Source organism: Lycium barbarum, chromosome 4, assembly GCF_019175385.1.
Source record: "Lycium barbarum isolate Lr01 chromosome 4, ASM1917538v2, whole genome shotgun sequence".
NCBI classification, from domain to species: Eukaryota; Viridiplantae; Streptophyta; class Magnoliopsida; order Solanales; family Solanaceae; genus Lycium; species Lycium barbarum.
In genome coordinates this window covers 107,440,859-107,459,059 of record NC_083340.1, presented here as the reverse complement: position 1 = coordinate 107,459,059, position 18,201 = coordinate 107,440,859, and positions in this window count along the sequence as shown.

Here is an 18,201-nt window from a genome sequence, read left to right as displayed (position 1 = left end):
TCGCAAACACGTTAGGTAACATGTTCTGTCCATAGGAAAAAAATAGGAACACTTCAGGATAGATACTTAGGTCGTGCAAAGCTAACAAGGAACATAATGATGATGCCTCATGATATTTTCTTTATGCTTGTGTTAGGTCGGGGTTAAGACCTAAGGTACTCTAAAAGATGAAGAAGTAATAACACAGATAGATGATGGCAGCCATATTATGATCCCTCGTATGAGAAAACCCCACGAGGTAATATGTTTTGAATATTATCCAAAGTGGGCAGAAAGTGGTCACTACGATCTTGAAAAGAAAAGAGTGTGCGGGGAAATCGTTTATGATTTGGAAATACTTACATTTAGAAAAGATGTATAATTTTTGTATGACCCATGCACATGACTAATAAGAGATACTGTACGACATGAGAATTATGATCAGGGTATATTGAACATCTTGAAATGGTTTGACTCATGTAAGTTGCTCAGATTGGGTCGAAAGGGTATGAGATTAGTAATTTGCAGCAAGAAGAAAGTACTGGTAAATACTGAGAATATGTGAACGACATCCTATTCTCATAGACTTAGGAGTAAAGTGAACTGAAATTCCTTGCTCGGGAACAATGTAACATGATAGGTGAATAGTTATAAAGGAGTCCCTTTGTGATTATCAGGACTTTAATAATATTACGATAGGTAAAACGAAATTTGTAATAGGCTTTCTCCTGAGTAGGGAAGAGTGGGGAAAAGTAAAGTTACTTTGAAGAGAGTTGGAGAGATGGTTTTAGAAATCTCACTAGCAAATGGATGCGATGTTACTGAAGACTTGGATGAATATTATATCCTCCTTATGAGAAATAATTATGGAGGTCTAGCCAAGAATTTTGAAAGTGCAATCTAATTCCATCACCGGATAAATACCAATAATTGAGCGAATAACTTGATTGGGTCCAGAGAAAAGTATTAAGCGTGAATAGTTTGACCTAGGTTGGCATAGACTAGGAATACTTGCTGCTTTCGAGTTGTTGGTGAGCCCAAATTTTGGTCGTGGGGTTCCCTCAAGTCACTTATAATTTCTTATCAATTTTGAGTTGTGTCCTGAGTTAGATTATTTCCTTATAAGCTCCATAGACACGGGTTGTATCATGGGTAGTATTGTGCAAGTCAATGCTCGGCTTGTGGGCATTGCCATGTGTTGAACACTGCAGTTTTTTATTATTTATATCTTTCATCTATTCTTAATATTGTATTGACTTTAGATCTTCATGGTTGGATCAATTAATATTCATAAGGCATTGTTTGTAGTTATTTTCTTTATAAGGCGTTTTTGATGTGGTTCTTTCGCATCGCATGCCTGTTGCACCAGGGTCGGGTTTGCACCGTGACAAACATGGTATTAGAGCATACGGTTTAAAATTATTCTCTGATTGTCTGTGGAGCTATGTCTAGTATATTCATCTTCATGTAGACTAGCCACCTGTATGAATCTATGACTACCTGGACATTATAAGTGTTTCTCATCCTTCTTGATTCTAGATTGTGTTGTAGAGCTTGAGCTTCCCTTTAGTATTGTTCAAACATATTCGATACTTGTGCCTCACAAAATGGCTTTAACTTGTGTTGTCGCTTCTTACCAAGTAAACAATGGTGCTATGAAGTGCACACTGGTAGTAATGTATAATGTGATGGGTGGTACGAAGTCGTTGGAAATTATATAGCAAGTGCTTGGTGTATATATGGTGATTGCAGGGTGTGATTGTTAATGTTTCGAAACAGGTATAAAAATAGCATTATTCCTAATTATGGGGAAACTCTGCCGAAATTTCTGTAGGTGTAAGAGACTTGTTATGACGGATAAGGTTTCCAATGCGATAAACACACCCTCAGCTAAAAAATTGGTTTACACTTATCTAATATCAATATACGGTTGATGACGGTGCAAATGGTATGAGACAACTAAGTTGCAGATAAGTTTTCTTGTGTATTGTGGGAGTAAAAAGCGGACAAGATAGTACAAGCATGATTCCAGGGAAATCCCAAGGAGGGGAAAGGAAGTGAATGAGATAAGAAGGCTAAATTCTAAAAAAATTATATGATGGAAATTTTCAACCTGATAAGTAATTGTCATGATGGTGTCCCAAGGGTTACCATGATACTGAGAAATAGAGGCACACGAAAGACAGTTCGTAGAATTAAAGAATGACGGCTGGTGCATAGTGTACGCCAAAGTTTTATTTAATTTCTAATTGGTCAAGATGACATGACATGAATAGTTGATTATGGCTACGAGAGGAAGAATGGTTAAAATGTATGTGGGCGTTAGCCAGACTAATGCATATAAGAGTTTTGATGAATGAGAAATGGGCAAATAATGATTGACAAAATATCACATTGATTGGTAAGACAACCTAGGTCTAGATATATATAAGAACACACCAGAATGACTAAACAGAGCTAGACAGCTGGATGAAGGAAGAAGAAGGTCCAAACACAAAGTGCAATGTCTGAATGAGCAACGAATCCAATGCACATGGAACTGGTCCAAAAATGTGATCTATCACAAGAGACAGTTGCAAGCAATGCACATGAATAGGATCCACAAACATGTTCCATTAGATACAGACAAGCAGACAAACACATAAATGTTCAGTGTATAGCATGATTGATATATGAGTAAAAAAACTGAACAAGGCAGCAAAGGGAGAGTAGATGACTCAGTTGAAGAAATCGAATAAGTATGCAAAAGAAGCTCTATACCAAAGAGTCATCATATGCAAAAGGAGGAATTATCATAGGTCATCAGGTGCAGTGGATGAATGACCTAGAAACAAAGACATTGTATGAGCAACAACTTAAAGTGATCAAATGTGAGTTGACCAGCTGCAGACACATAGCTTACAGTTATATGAAACAAGTTTGTCAATAGTTTCTAGCCAAGATCTCAAAAACAGTTCAACGAAGATGAAGAATGAAAGAGATTAGTGGAACAGGTACAAGAATATGTTCTGTCTCAAACAATTCAGAGACTCAGATGCAGACGAACCAGGTGGATGAAATAGGTTCGTGAACATGTTCCAGGGCAAGTCCTACGGTAACTAGGATTTACAGAATTATGGGAAGAACTTATCAGTCAAGTATGAAAGATTCCTTGCCATATTTGTAGGGATCTGTAAGCCTTCTTCAAGGAAAAGAAGCCGACTCAACAAGGGAAGAATCCAAGTACAACAAAAACCCTACGTGTGTGTCATTGACCGACTAGGAGGGTTTTGTGTTCAACCGACTTGTGGGGCTTCAATGTTATAAATACCCAGGTCTTTCCAAGAATAAGTTTGCTCACTCACAAAGAGAGAATTCAGAATATTTAGCGAAAAAGTTATATCCAAGAATATTCAAGTATTCAGGGTTGCGCCCTTAGTGCAAGAAGATGGATTGAAGGAGTTGTTCTACTGAATAATGTTATCCAGTTCTTAAGTCTAGAATCTTTTATTAGTTTGTTTTATCAATTTGTATCTTTATCAGCTTATTAAGAAGCACAAAAGAAGATACAAACATTTGTAACTTCAAGAAATAGTTTACTACTTGAAGATATCTTGCTAGTTAGAGTTTGGGTAACAAGATTGTGTTAGGAATTAGGTTGCAGAGTTTGTAACTTAATTTGTAGTTGGCTCAAGTGTAGTGGAGTTTAAGGTAAATGCTACAGGTTTGTATGTCGTGGTTTTTATCACCTTTTGAGCTGGGTGGTTTCCACGTAAAAATATTGTGTCCTTTACCTTTCTATTTGTTTTTATTCCACAAACACATTTATAGAACAGGTTAGGTAACGTGTTCTGTCCATAGGCAAAAAGTAGGAACACATCAAAATAGATACTTAGGTCGTGCAAAGCTAACAAGGTACATAATGATGATGCCACATGATATTTTCTTTATGCTTGTGTTAGGTCGAGGTTAAGACCCAAGGTACTCTAAAGGACGCGGAAGTAATAACACAGATAGATGATGGGAGCCACAATTATGATCGCTCGTATGAAAAACCCCCACGAGGTAGTGTGTTTTGAATATTATCCAAAGTGGTCACTACGATCTTGAAAAGAAAAGAGAGTAAGGGGAAATCGTTTATGATTTGGAAATGCTTGCATTTATAAAAGATGTATATTTTTGTACGACCCATGCACATGACTAAGAAGAGATACTGTATGACATGAGAATTATGATCAGGGTATATTGAACATCTTGAAATGGTTTGACTCGTGTAAGTTGCTCAGATTGGGTCGAAAGGGTATGAGATTAGTAATTTGCAGTGAGAAGAAAGTATTGGTAAATACTGAGAATATGTGAACGACATCCTATTCTCATAGACTTAGGAGTAAAGTGAACCGAAATTCCTAGCTCGGGAGCAATGTAACATGATAGGTGAATAGTTATAAAGGAGTCCCCTTGTGATTATCAGGACTTTAATAATATTACGATAGGTAAGACGAAATTTGTAATAGGCTTTCTCCTGAGTAGGGAAGAGTGGGGAAAAGTAAAGTTACTTCGAAGCGAGAATGTGTTGGAGAGAGGGTTTTAGAAATCTCATTAGCAAATTGTTGTGACGTTACTGAAGACTTGAATGAATATTATATCCTCCTTATGAGAAATAATCATGGAGCTCTTGCTATGAATGTTGAAAGTATGATCTAATTCCATCACCGGATAAATACCAATAATTGAGCGAACAACTTTACTGTGTCAAGAGAAAAGTACGAAACGTGGATGGTTTGACCTAGGTTCAAGTGTTGTAATATCAAAGGAATGAGCAAGTAAGTGAATAAAAAGATAAGCATAACTCTTTGATGTTCGATACTAGGCAGGAGCCATGGACATGGTGAAACCAAGGTGTACAGAGTTCCATATTAAGGAATTCGTTGAAGATGTCAAGTGAGAGTGGTAGAACAAATTGTATAGTTATAGCCCATGGAGGCAATGTAATATTTCAAAAGAATTAAAAGAAGGTTCCCAAAATAATTGGGGTAAATTTGATTACCGATAGTTCTTTCAGGACTAGCATGTCGTCAAATATAATCCATTGGGTGACGCGTGGTAGTTGGGAATGTATTGTTTTCATACTTGTATGAACAAACATAGTTTATGTCCAGACGAAGAAGATTGCTAAGGGTTGATCCACAAAGAGATTCTTATTCATGAATACTATATTAGTTCAAAGACAAAGAATAAAAGTTATGACGTAGATTTAAGAGGTACAATGAAGTCCTAAAGGTGGATATATCTAATTGTAAAATTATGTATTTGAATTGCCAATAAGTGAAGGATGAACACGAGAGGCCAGCTGGACTGGCTCAGAATACCGAAATTTCCTAAAAAAAAGTGGGAAACGATTAATATGGACTTTGTTATAGGTTTACCTAGCACAAACGCCATATTTGACTTGATTTGGGTGATCGTGGAAAGACTTATGAAGTCCTCACACTTTTTTCCTGTGAAAATGACAGATACTGCGACGAATTATGCTGGTTATATTTAAAAGAGATAGTCAAATTGCATAGGATTCAACATCCACCATATTTGACAGCGGTACGAAAATTTACCGCTTACTTTTGAAAATTGTTCCAAAAAGGTATGTGAACTCGCGTGAATCTGATAGGACTATTTAAACTCTTGAAGACATACGAGCAATGTAATCGATCTTGGAGGTAATTGGGATGAAAAAATACCACTTGTCTAATTTTCTTATAATAACAATTATTAGGAAAGTATTCAGATGGCTCCTTATGAAGCACTTTATGGGAGGCGTTGGAGATCGCCAATTTATTGATTTCAATGTACTGAAGTAGAATTGTTGGGTCCTGACTCGGTTCAGAAATCTATTGAGAAATTAAATATCATTATGGAACGCTTAAAGCTACTCAGATTCAAGAGAAGTCTTATATGAACATGAGAAAGCGAGCTGGAATGTGTTGTGGGTGACAAAGTGATTTTGAAAGTGTCGCCAATGAAGGGTGTCATGTGTTTTGGTAGAAAGGGCAAGCTTTTATTGGTCCCTATGATATTGTCAAGAATATTGGGAAGATATCCTATGAGCGGGACTTTCCACCGGAGATGTCAATGGTGTATCTAGTTTTCCATATGTCAGTATTAAGGTTGTATAGACTTGATTTTTCACATATCTTATCTCATGAAGAAATTGAGATTAATGAGGGAATGTCTCATAAAGAAGAACATGTGCAAATCTTAGATCATCAAGTTAAAAGGTTGAGAACAAAAGATTTAGTTTCAGTTAAAGTCTCGTGGCGTAATCATAACACCAAAGAAGCGACTTGGAAAGCGGAGAAGGACATAAAAAAGAGACACCCTCACTTGTTCCTTATTTTAGGTATGTGTTAAATCTCTTGGTTATTTAAATTGTGCGAATGTTGGCCTAAGGTATGAAGTCCCTTATTTAGTGTTGAAACTTGAGTATTCTTTGTTGTGAAAGTCCCATGAGGACTTTCTTGTTGATTATTGGGTGTTAACTGAGTTTTTATTTTATGGATAGCTCCAATTACAAAGGAAACTCTGGCAAAATATTGTTAATCTCAGGAGTTAGTCAAATCTTAGGCTATGATTGTTACACCTCGTACCTCAGAGAAGCACTGGTTAAATTTGAATGTAAGTATGTCGAGCTATGGCTAGGTAAAACAACTTTGGATTGTGAGGAACGAAGCATTATTAAGTATATTGTTTAAGTAAAGGATGACTTATGATCCTGTAAGTCGTAACCGGGAAGGGCAACCTTAAAACCAAATCAAATGACTATTATCAAGTATGATTAATGATAAATATCATGTATGGAGAGTTTCGGAAGATTTCGGGATCAAGCAAATCGAAAAAAATAAGTTTGACGAAAATTTGGAAAAAGTTGACAGAATTTTGGGTCAACTTTGGAGGGGTATATCTCCTAGTATATCAGGAATTTTAAGGTGTTTCAAAAGCCTAAAATGAATTTCGTCGAGTCTAGTTTCCAACGCAATAAACCGCTCGTCGATACGATATCGGAGAAGAGAATTATGAACGTTACAAGTTAGGCAGACGAAGTAGGAAAACGCTGCTACAGTAACCAGATGCTACAGTAACTCGACCCAACACACACCTATAAATACCCCTCTAACGCATTAATTTTCATCAATTTTCACTATTCTCTCATCCTCCACACTTCTTGAGAGTTATATAATTTTCCATCAACTTCCATAACATTCCATAACCCTCCATAATTTTTCATAACCCTCCATAATCCTTCCTAACCTTCCATAATCTTTCAAAACCTTTCCACATCATCAAAAGACATCAAAACCTCAAGGAACTTTATGCAAGATAATTGTTCTTGTTTCTCTTCAAGGTGGTGACGAACTTGATCTTGGAAAAGGGTGAATAGAGTGAAGTTCTTCCACAATAAGGTATGTTCTTCCTATTATTTACATGATTAAGATGATGTAAAGGTTTAGCAATTCTTAGAGAGGAAAGAATAATAGGAGAAAAATCATGAAAATTTGAATTGAAGTTGATGGCCATGAGGTGAGTTTGAAAGAGAATTATGGATTAATTTGAGATTAAATCTAATATAATTCTTTGATTTTGGTATTATGGATGTTGCTATAGTTGGTTGAGAAATTTGGAAAACATCTTGTGGGATGTTTTTTGGAGCCTATTGGTATTGATAATATTGTGGTTGATGTTGGTATTGTTGTTATTGTTGTTGGTTGCTGGATTATGATTTCGGGCTAGGCATATAAACAGGGGAGATGCTGCCCGATTTTCAGCAGGACATAGAATAGCCTAATTTGAAACCTTAGGGCAAGTATACTACAATGAGTCTAATGATAGTGTGCATCCTCTTAAATGTAGACTTACGAGCTTGGACGAATAAGCGTAGTAGTTGGAGGCCGGACAGGTATGTTAAGGCTCGTCCCTTTCTTTCAAAGGCATGATTCCTATGTTATGATTCCATAAATGTTTCCATCACCTCCTTGCTTCCAATGGCTAGAAGTTCATGATTATTAAAACTTCTCATGATGTTAAAGGTGAGAATGATTCTATGATGATTACAATGAAAATGATGATTTTATGTTTAAAGGTTCCAAGTTTATGATTTCAACGTTATTATGAGAATGTTGAATTATTTCATGATTTTCAAGATTTTAGTAATTGTTGTTGATCTCACCTTATAATAATTGTTCCTTCAAGGTGAGATATAGCGATGATGATGATTCCATAATATAATCAGAGGCTACCGACCTTACGTCACTCCGATAGAGTCATAGCGTTCTTTGGGCTCTCATGCATGCTACTTATATTATATATGCTTATATGTACCTATATGATTTTATGGGGAAAGGATAAAGGGCGATGCGTTATATACGCATGGCCACCTGATCAGTTGGTATGTTATGATGTCGTCCCGAACGCGGGATATATGGTTAAATGGATCGGCCCGTTCGTTCCTCGGCACTATATATATATATATATATATATATATATATATATATTGGGCTGCACGTTCCACAGCACTATTATGACACATATGTATGAGAAAGATTTTATGAAAAGCTAAGCATGCATGGTATCCGCCTTAACAGGCCATCAGATGTACAGGTTATTCTTTTATCTTATGTTGTGCTCCATATGTCTTATTATATTATTATTCTTGCCTTACATAATCAGTACACTGTTCGCACTGACATCCTTTCTTGTGGATGCTGCGTTCATGCCCGCAGGTAAACAGGTAGACGCATCCGATCCCTAAGAGCTCAATTAGAGACACCTTGGAAGGGCTACAGTTGTTCCGGAGGCTACTGTTATTGGTACTACTCTTTTGTATACATACATTTGGGTATGGCAGAGTCTGCCCTATCTTATGGGTTTATGTAATCTATTTAGAGGCTCGTAGACCGACGGATGTAATTAGATGTTCTTGAACTTGCCCAGCTCTCTGCGTAGTGTAATATTTTGATAAGTCTTGTTGGCATATGTCATATGTTTATGGGTAATGTTGTTGACGACCGTTCTACGCATGATATCTGCCAGTTGTCCATGTGGCCCACTTAGTAATGAAAATGAAATGTCAGGTCAGGGGTGCTCGGTAGGCTGATACTGAGTACCCGTCATGGCCCTCTAGTTGGGTCGTGACAATGATCTACATTCGAGGACGAATGTTTCATAGGGGGAGATAATGTCACACTCCGTATTTTTGGATTAGGTTTGAACTCATTAAATACTTATGGTTTGTCCTGAATAGAGTAATAAATATGTTACATTAGCTATAAAAGGTTTATTGGAAGTAATTTGGGGTTTAAAGAACTCCCTAAGGCCAAGACAAGTTGAAAAATGCATAAAATTAAAAGTTCTAATTGAGTTTGCACAAGGCCTCACTTCAAGCGTGTGTAAAATTTAATTGGTAATGAATCAAGGAAAACTCACAACATGAAATCGTAGACCTTTGAAATAGGTTTACAACCGTATAAATATCAAGTCAATTCCACATATGTGCAAAGAGTTATGCCCATTTTACTGGGCACCAAACAGTCTACGGACCCAAGCATCAGGTGCATGATAGCGCACTGAAGGTATTGTTATTGCCATTGTTGTATCTTGGCTGCGTGTTTGGGTTTATCAGTTGCGTGATAGCGCGCATGGAAAAATGTTATAAAATGCCCTAGGTCGGACCTCACCCCCCAAATAGAAAAAATTGCTCTAGAAAAGAAGCCCTCAAGAAACCAACATTCTCCAAGCTTCCTCCATCATCCAAGGTAAGTTGTAATGATTTCTAAGTTGATTCCAACTCGCTAATACTCATTTTAACCAGATTAAATCTTTGAATTTTAGATTCTTGCTTGAATCTTCATTATTGGCTGAGAATCCCTTTAACCTGAAATTCAAGATTTCTATCTCACACTTGAATATGTTTATGGATTAAGTATTGAAAAGGTTATGTAAGGTAAAAATCACCATTGATATGAAAAATAACTCTAGTTATTGAAATAGCACAATTGAATTGGGATTCTTTATAGAAGAAGTAATTTGAATGATGGAATCATGTGTTGGAATTGAAATGTTGGATTCATAGGTGATGAAGGGGCTCTTAAATATCTAGGAATTGTTGTAGTATCATTCTCTTTCGGGAAAGAATAAGAGATGTTGAGTTCTTAAACACCATTGATGAAGATTGTGGAGAATAATGCACACTAGGTGTTTGATGAAATGCTTGAGTGACGAAAAGCATGAGTTTTCTTGCTAGTATTGACCCAAATGATGTTGTAGATTGATTTTGTGAGGGTGATTGAACATCGTAGTACAATTAAAGGAAGGAATTGAGGTATGTATCTTTTTAACATACAATTGATAAGCTTGGTATTCGAATAGGGATTTATGCGCGTGCGGGATAAGCTCGCACCGAGGCTTCGTATTTTGATTCTATACAATGAAAATATATATGTGTATGTGATTTGTCCGATGTTAGGGATTTGTAGAAATTGAGTTCTAAAGTGAATATATAATGATATAAATATGTAATTGTGATTTTTTTCCTATAATGAGATTGTTGAACTTGAATTTAAAATTGAATATCTTCAAACTGATTTGTCCCACTAAGGGATGGCTAAAATTGATTTTCTAAAGCTTTCATCTTTAAGACAAGTATTTCCCTATGAATGAGTTTTCTTGAGTTGAATTTGATTAATGATTTGAACATGGTTTCTAAATCGATTAGCGACTTGGTATACTCTATTAATGGGATGACGAACCTAATTCATAATGAACGATTTGGTTACTATGCCATGATTGATGATTCAATTAATATTCCAAAATATCTATCAATTGTGTGTGGCCTTCGTGCAGACTAGGGAACTTACAATGGTTTTTCCTTCATTAACTTCGGGCGGACTAGGGACCTTAAACTTTTTTCCCTTCATTACCTTCGGGCGGACTAGGGACCATAAACGGTTTTCCTTTCATTGCCTTCAGGCGGACAAGGAGCCTTAAATTGGATTTCCTTCATCTCCATCGATGTGTGGCCTTCAAGCGGACAAGGAACCTTACAATGGTTTTCCCTTCATGTCTGCCCTTCGGGTGGACAAGGGACCTTACAATGGGTTTTCCATTATGTGTGGCACGGACAAGGGACTTTATAATGGTTTTCCCTTCATGTGTGGCCTTTAGGCGACAAGGGACCCTATAAGTGGCTTTTCCCGTCGTTACTAAAATTTGTTTTGCCCTCTGCTAACTGGTTGACAATCACTTAACTTGATTTATTCAACAGACTGCTTTGAACATAATCAACAAAAATTGACTAATTCTTCATTATTGATTGTCATTGCCTTTTCAGGATGTATTTATTCACTGGATTTGAATTGTTTCATAACACTGTTTACAGTTATACTTATTATTATGATTATTTTATTATATGAATTATTTCCCCCTAGACACACACTGAGTACCTAGTACTCAGAAATACCATTGTTTTTTTAATAGTATGTTAGGCAGCGGAGAAGAGCAGGTACATGTGGTTTGAACGGACTAGGAGTGCTTGCTGCTTTCGAGTTGTTGGTGAGCCCACCTTTTGATCGTGGGGTAACCTTGAGTCACTTATAATTTCTTATCAATTTTGGGGTTGTGTCCTGAGTTAGATTATTTTTTTAGAATCTTTGTCGAAAAGTGTCATATTATGGGTAGTATTGTGCAAGTAATGCTTGACTTTTGGGCATTACCTTGTGTGGCGAACACTACGGATCTTTATTATTTATTTCATTCGCCTATCTTACTAATTATATTATCGACTTTAAATCTTTATAGCTGGATTAATTAATAATAATGGGGCATTGTTTGTAGTTATTATCTTTGTAAGGTGCTTCTGGTGTAGGTCCTTAGCATCAGATGCCTATTGTGCCAGGGTCGGGTTTAGGGTGCGACAGAATCCAGATCTCAAATCTCTTTAAGGGTTAAACAACTTCCGAAAGGAAAGGGATCCCACATCATTTTTTTTCTTCAATTCGTATAATTGGGGTTCTATATATATAACCCCATATCCACATGATTGGACATTATTGAATGGGCAAGAACAATGTTCTCTACTCGGACGTACTTGGAAAGGAAACCTTGCGCCTTGGTTCATTTGACTTTAATGTTTTGAAACCTAACCTATTTTATTTATCTTTCTCATTTTCTTGGTTTTTGAGTTTGAAAACACTTGAACATTGTGGAAGGGATCTTCAACTTAACACTCAGTTTCCTGTTCTGCAAAAGGTTACCTCCATCCCTTTTATTCAGTCTCTAATTTAACTATGTGTTTAAATTCTGTGAAAGTTGGGTCGACTATAGGCTGAATGTGTATTACTTTATTCTTTGTTTGTTTGATTTCAACATCTTGTTTAGTTTCAGTAACTTCAAAATGAGCTTAATTCAAAACTGATGTTTAATCATATTGTTTGAAGATAAGAGTGTTTGATTTGTGTTGTCCTTCTTAAACATTTGAGGTTACAATTTTTGTTTAAACATTAGGTTATGGTATGTGGTTAATTTATAGCTGGTTCAGTCTTGTTTAACTTGGACAAAGGTTTAACAAGGGATTAATTCTTATTGAGTTTTGGATAGTGGGGTAAGTACTAATAGAGATCTTAATCCCTGCCCTTATTCCTCTTCAAATACAAATGCAAATTCATTGATGGATGATCATATGTCCTCCCCCTTTTCAAACGTAAATATCTTTTTAATGTCCATTTCCTAGCTATGATCACTGTTTTGAGGGAATATGAAACATTGGTTTAAGTACTAGGATAAGTTTGAGCATCCCATATTGCTCTCAAAAACTCTATCCAAGATTTACTCTCAATATCAATATTCCCAACATGTTCAATAGTCACACTAAGTTTCTTGTATGTTTTTCTTGGTCTTGAGTCTATTTGGCAAGAATAGGTGACTAGAGACACAATTAATGTGCTCTTCAACCACTTAGCTGACGCCGGAAGTCAGGCTTAGAATAATTGGATTTATTTTCAAAAGTAATCTTGCCTTAGATATCTAGTTTATTTTACAAAATCCTAGAATTCAGTAATTAATTTGAGTTCATTTCAGTTTTCTATTAATTCCTTTGAGTTTTATTTTGGACACCAGTGGTAATCACTTAAGATTGTATTTAAACTTGTGTTAAAAAAAAAATATATATCTTAGTGATCCTTTCAACTGGTTATGGCAGTATCTCCCAAAGTGTTTAAAGGTTTTCAAACTTCAATATTCTGGCCTTCATACTTTATATTTGTGATGTCAAGAGTAAATGTGGCAGCGATGAATGTGTGGAGGTGAGGATGTTTAGATAGATATGGGCATACTAGGAGGGATATGATTAGGAATGAAGTTATACGGGAGAAGGTGGGAGTGGCCCCTGTGGAGGACAAGATGGGGAAACGAGGCTAAGATGGTTCTGTCATGTGGAGAGGAGGTGCGAAGATGCGCCAGTGAGGAGGTGTAAGAGGTTGGCTATAGCAGGAGTTAGGAGAGGTCGAACTAGGCCGAAGAAGAATTGGGGGAGGAAATTACACAAGACATGGCAATGCTCCAGTTGACTAAGGAAATGACCTTGGATAGGAAGGTGTGAAAGTCGTGAATTAAGGTAGATAGTTAGTAGGTAATAGAGTGTTATCTTACTTTTAGTCGTATGTTTTAGGGTAGTCATGTAGTTTCTTTTTCGCTAATGTGTATTGATATATGTTACTTGTTACACCTCGAAAAAATTTCCGTTGGTGTACAGTGAATAGAACAATGAAGAGCATGCGTATACGGTATTTCAATAAGTAAGGAATGACATTTGATGACCCTAATTAAGATATCAAAGACGTTCGAGGTAGGGGAAGAAAGTTTTCCAAGAGAAGGCAAGGCATACGATAGGTATCAAAAAGGGATTACGAGTAACGAGTTAATGATGCTTTGGAGAAGAATTATAACGTCCCTTAGACTGTTAATGAGGTGATAAACCAGTGCTAAGAAGGTTCCCTAAGGATTGGAGATCAAATGAAGTGACAAGAAAAAGATCAGTGAAAAGATGAGTTATACGGTCCGTATAATGTTATACGGTCTGTATAATGGTCCGCAGAATTGTCACAATGAAGTCCCTCACTGGTGAGATTATACGGTCACTTATACGGACCGTATAAAGTTATACGGCCCGTATAATGTGCCATATAATGGTCACAGAGGCGAGATGTGGAAGAGGTAATTTCACGGTCACTTATACGGACCGTATAAAATTATACGGCCCGTATAAAGTACCGTATAATGGACACAGAATAGAGAGGTTGAAGGGGTGATTTCACGGTCACTTATACGGACCGTATAAGTTTATACAGACCGTATAAGTGTCCGTATAATTTTCCCGACAGATTAGATTTCACGCTATTAAAAAGGGACCAAGTCATTATTTCATTTCATTTTTCATCCAACACTTCAAGAAATCTCTAGAAACCCTCTCCACTCTTCATCTACAAGAACACAAGAGAAATTTATGATCAACTTCATCAAACTAAGCAAACCAAGTGTAAGAAACTCATTAAAGATCATCCACGCCAAGAAATTTCATTGGAGATGAACTAGGGTTTTGGCTCAAGTGAAGTATTTCCACCCAAAGCTTATTCCTACAACATCTAAGGTAAGTTTTATCATCTTTCCATGCTATTTAAGGTATTGAGAAGTTGAAACACTTGGATTGTAGAAGGAGATAGAAAATGGGTCATGAATGTGGGAATAGTGTCATTTTTTAGTAACAGCTTGGGTTGAGTAATGATTCTTGATATGTTATGAATATAATCATGTTATAAATGATATTGAGAACATGGGATAGACATTGTATATGAGTGAAGGTAATAATGTGCTATGACCAAGGATATGGATGACTTGAAGTGAATTGAGGAATATGGATAATGTAGTTAAATAAAGACTATTGTTATGATGTTGTGAATGTATTATTGATGTTTGGGAGTTGATGTATGATATAGAGGAAGTCGTATAAATAAAGGAGATGCTGTCCACTTCTCTCTAAGCTTTAGTCATGTATGTTAAGCTATCGACTTTCTAATGATAGTATAACTCTAATGAAGGTAGAAACGTGAGCATTGAAGGAGAACGTGCAAGTGATAAAATAGTTGAACGGAAAGGTATGTAAGGCTAACCCTTCTTTCATAAGGCATGGTTCTTTGGCCAAATATCTATTCTTCTATGAGCCTATGATGTCCTCCAAATGATTCTATCTTCAAAAGCTACTAAGCTCATGATTCTCGATATGATACGATTGTACTAGATTCCCCATATGACGAGTAATCCTATAAAGATAGATGTAATGATCGACGATAATGGTAATGACAATAATGATGACGATGATAATAGTAATGATGCTAAAGATGCATATGAGCTATTATGTATATGTGTCTATGTATGACTATTATGGAACCCCGAGCTTATATGGCCGGGTAGAATATATATTTATGTAACGCGCGCGCACCTCTGCAGTTGGGTACGGATAACCCTGAAGCCTTGGTAGGGCCAGGTATGTTAACCTTGAGCCTTGGTTGGCAGGGTATGTATGATAACTTAGCCTAGCCATGGTCGGGTACGTGAAACACCGAACCTTCGTGGTCGGGTATGCTATGTATATGATATGGATATGTGTATGATATACATATGAGTATGAATACGAATACGAATATGATACGAACATTAATAAGAATATGTATATGAATACGACTACGAATATGAAATGTAAATGAGTACGGATATTAGTACGGATACGGATATGGATGTATGTACACAATTACGCGTTAGAAATGGAAAGCCCCTATAAGAAGCAAGTAAGTGCTTATGACGATGATATTACTATCTCTCATCCTATGCTATTTCTATGTTGCCTATTATGCTTTCATAATGATATTGATCATGCTTTACATACTCAGTACATTCTTCGTACTGATGTCCTTTTGTTTGTGGACGCTGCGTCATGCCCGCAGGTGGCCAGGGAGACAGGCTTGATCCATAGCTATATTTCTCCGGGACTACATAGCGGAGCTCCATTTCATTCGAAGCTATAGCTTTTGGTATTGATTCTTTTGTGTACATATTTATGGGCATAGCGGGGTCCTGTCCCGCCTATATGATATGACATACTCTCCTTAGAGGCTCATAGACATGTGTATATGGTTAGATGTATTTGGCCTTGTCGGCCTATGTTTTTGGATGTTATTTTGTTAGCCTCGTCGGCTTGTGTACATTGCTGTGGGCAGTGCTATTAATGGCGATATGTATATATGTATGGTTGCCCAATGGAAAAAGTATGATTTAATATGTGGCTCACCTAGATGTAAATGTAAAGGTTTGTTAAGAGGTGCCTGGGTGGGCTAGCACCGGGTGCCCGTCGCGGCCCTCCGGTTGGGTGGTGACAAAAGTGGTATCAGAGCTGTTTTGTCCTAGGTTGTGTCTACGAGCCGTGTCGAGTAGAGTCTTGGTTATGGGTGTGTTGCGTGCCACACTTATAAACAAGAGGCTGCGGGCATTTTAAGAATGATTGACCTTCTTTCTTCATAAGATCGTGCGATAGAGCTATGACATAAGAACTTCTTTCTCCTTAACCGTGTATTATGTATTTCAGAGATGCCTGTAAAGAGAAAGGCTGCGGCAACCCAAAAGGGCAAGACAATGGCAGAAAAGCGGGCTGAAAGAGCACCGCCAACAGTTGTAGAGGAAAGTGAGTCCCAGAATGCAGCTCAATCTCAGTCCTCCCAGTCAGTGCCTGTTTCTGAGGAGCGTGAAGGTGCCTCAGCCCCAGCTCCAGCACCTCCGGCTCCTCCACCGGATGCTTCAGGCCAAGATGTAAAAGAGACCATTTATTGGCTTACTCAATTGATTGCTTCCCAGACTCAACAGCAAAGTACAGGGCAAGGTGATAAGGCTGATAGTGCAAGGGCTCGTGACTTCATTAGCTTGAACCCTCCGGAATTCTTTGGATCAAAGCCGGATGAGGACCCTCAGAATTTTATTGATGGAATGTTGAGGACGCTTCGCTTGATACATGCTTCGGACACCAAATCGGTGGAGTTAGCATCCTATAGATTAAGGGATGTTGCGGTTCATTGGCACACTGTTTGGATGGTTTCACGGGGAGCCAATGCGCCTCCCCCGGTATGGCAAGAATTTGTAGATGCTTTCCTCCGACATTATATGCCTCCAGAAGTTCGGCGAGCTAGAGCCGATAAGTTCTTAAATTTGAGGCAAGGAAGCATGAGTGCTTTAGAGTATAGTCTCCGCTTCAATTCTTTGGCTAGGTATGCTTCGGCCATGGTAGCGAATATAGGTGACCGAGTGCACCGATTTGTGAAAGGCCTAGGGCCACATTTGATGGATAGGTGCTTGACTGCGTCCCTTCAAGACAATATGGATATTTCACGCATTCAAGCCCATGCTCAAAATTTAAAAGAAAGCCTACAACAATAAAGGAGTGAGCGTGAGCATGATAGGGGACATAGCAAGAGGGCCAGATCTTCGGGTCCGATGAGTGAGTTTAGAGGCGGGCACAGGCAGCAGTTTTCTTGGCATTCAGGCCATTCTATGACTAGTGCGCCTCCATGGTTTTTAGGCCAGAGATTTGATTGATCAACTCGTTCCGGGCCGAGTCAGAGTTTTTCGGGATCTCAGTTCAGAGGTGATTCGGGTCAGGCGAGGCCACCCGTACCACGATGTTCCCAGTGTGGGAAGTTACATTGGGGTCCACGCCGATTAGGTTCAGAGGTTTGTTATTCATGTGGTCGACCAGGCCATATTATGCGTGATTGCCCCTCAGTTGGTGGTAGAGGTAGGACCCATCCTATAGGGTCGGTAGCCGGATCTTCATCATCTATACACCCTATGGGGCCAGGTTCACATGCGCAAGTCGGCCATGGTAGAGGCAGAGGGAGAGTCCCCAGTTCTAGCGGTCCTCAGCACCGTATTTATGCTTTGGCTGGATGCCAAGATCTTGAGTCTTCTCCTGATGTGGTCACAGGTATATTATCGGTATTTTCTCATGATGTATATGCTTTGATAGACCCGGGCTCCACATTGTCATATGTTACTCCGTATATTGCAAGTCGGTTTAAAGTAGAACCAGAGTCGATCAAACCTTTTGAGGTGTCTACACCCGTTGGTGAATCGGTAATAGCTAGTCGAGTATATAGAAAC